Below are 2,447 nucleotides of genomic sequence, written 5' to 3' on the forward strand. Positions count from 1 at the left end.
ACCTGGAAGGCCAGAGCTCAATAGTGCCTGCAGCAACACAACATATGCTGGTGTTTATACCATCTCAAATTACACCACTTTGGAGCTACAGCCCCTTGGGGATGGAACTGTGGAATGTACCACCATTAAAATCCAAAGGGGGCCTTTCTACCAAAGTCCCACCTAGATTTTTCAATAAAACTTGGCTTAAGGCTAAAGCTTATCCTAAGTAGGAAAGAGACAAGCAGAAGAGTTTCTAGTATTCTATAACCTGAAATGCATATTTATCAGGGAAAAAAAAAAAAAGCCACATTTTTCTACAGCACAACTCCTTACACATCTCTTACCATAGTTTCATCCTCCAAGTGAATACCTAAATCCAGACCCTCCTCCTGAGGAACAAACCATCTTCCAAGACGTCAAGCGCCATTGTTGGGCCAAAAGCCAATGCATATTTGTATACTGTTGTGTTCAAATCATGGTACAACCATACTGAAGAATTTCCTGTGTTCAAGTGTGTTTTTAAAAGTTCAAAAAGAAACAATGGGCAGGGTATCCTTAAGAATTTAAATTCTCAGTGTTGGGAAGTGCCAGGTTATAAAGGGCACGTACTCTTCCATCTAAGCAAGATACCACTACGCAACCAAGAGTCTCAGAGAGGACTCATACGGCTCTCGGAGGAAGTGGGTTTTCTCCTGTCTTTTATCATCTGAAGAGAACAGGTAGTAGAGGAAGTATGTTCTAGAAGTTACCACTAGGCACAGCAAGAGAAGAGTTCCTATATTAGACACACAGTGGTAACAGGAGGAGCACTAGTGAGCTCCAGGAAATAGGAGAGCCACCATTTTACATCCAGATCTGCCACTTACTAGCTGCTTAACTTTGTTCTTTAGCTTCCCATAATCTTCTTCTCTCTTATTTCATGAGAGGCTCACAGATCAAGGAGACACCATATATACCAATGCTTTACAAATTTCAAGTACTATGAGATACGTAAAGTCCTTTGAGGGGAAGAGAAATAAATGAATGAAAAAATTGTCTCCATTGAAAAAAATGTTTTCTTTATGAGTTTTTAAATGATTAATAAAATATCTAAGATAAGATGTTCTTCTACTACTCCCTAGCCACTACTCCCCAAAAAATACTTCTAGGAATCGCAGTGGAAAGATTTAGAATAAAAGTATGTGCAGTATTAGAGTAAAAATTCCTGTTCTCTGAGCAAATTCTTTAAGTACAATTCCCAAACGATAGAAGAGTCCATGTTTCTGCCTCCAGGGAATTTCCAAAATCCAGAGAGTAATCTGGTATCATTTTGGCTGACTTTCTTCTTGTTTATTTTTAATCTAGAAGATGAAAAGATGTTCCTATTCTGACAAGATCTAAAGGAAAAGCCAGGAATACAGGGGACACTGGCTCCCCTTCAGTATTCAATTACAGGGAGATCCAAATGAATGGATACAAATTATGGATGTTATTCCTGTAACAAATGGCTCAGCACTGAGACCAAGAACGAATTAGAAGACTGGAATGATGGAAGAAAATGGAATGTTTTCTCTTGTGTGAGTCTGAGATAAATAAAATCATTAAAACAAAGTCTACTTCTTTATTAAAAGAAATATATTTCATTGATCTGAATTCAAAATATTAAACACAACGTAGGCATGTAACCAATAAAAACTGTAATTTGATTCCTACCAATGCAGTATTTTCCGGCAAAGCAAGACCTGCAGCACTGGAACGTTGCCCCTCATTAACCCTGAGAGAGGATGTCACTAAACCAAACCTCTTCGTCAAACAGACCTCAACTTAAACCTGAACGTCCCTAACCTGATTTTCTTTTTTTTCCCTCTAGCACACTGATTATCTGATGAGAAAGAAAAATATGGGAGGAAAGAGAGGTAAAGATGGGCAAAACACTGGAGAGGTACAACATGCTACTGTGAGCATTCTCTGGGACCGGTGAGCCCCCAGTTAAGACTGGGGGGTTCGGGATCTGGGTAAGTGCAAGACAAGCAGCTGTAAGTGGGGGAGGGGTAGGGTCAGGAAGGATGGAAGGAGAAAACCACAAATGCTGGGAGCTGAATCAAGGCCTGTAACCACTGGTCCTGATTACATACAGGAGATAAGAAATTAAAAATAAAAATCTACCAACTTTTGTTTTGGCCATGTAAAATATTACTAATTACAGCCATGTGTACAAACTGGGCCACAAACTAAATAAAATATATTTACTTAAAGGATTTTATATATAATCTGGGCACTCAGCAATTGGTTGTTAAAAGGCATGAAGGACATATTTTGCATGAATGCCAAATTATCAAGCATCAACTCAATTACAGTAATAAACCATATTCCCTCCTCTTCAAGCTAGGTAGCTCACTGCTCAACTATTTCTGTTAAGAGGAAAACAAAGCTGACAGTTTTTAGAGAAATCTATGAACGACTGGTGTGCTGTCGCTCCTTTCACG

The 2,447-nt window shown here is 38.9% G+C and overlaps 1 protein-coding gene across 2 annotated transcripts in view; it reads right to left on the reverse strand.

Annotated features, from left to right (window-relative positions):
- Nucleotides 1-2,447, reverse strand: part of TGFBR3 (transforming growth factor beta receptor 3) — a 200,053-nt gene that overhangs the window by 123,686 nt on the left and 73,920 nt on the right. The gene's annotated exons all lie outside the window — the stretch shown is intronic.

Source organism: Neovison vison, chromosome 2 (genome assembly GCF_020171115.1).
Source record: "Neovison vison isolate M4711 chromosome 2, ASM_NN_V1, whole genome shotgun sequence".
NCBI lineage: Eukaryota > Metazoa > Chordata > Mammalia > Carnivora > Mustelidae > Neogale > Neogale vison.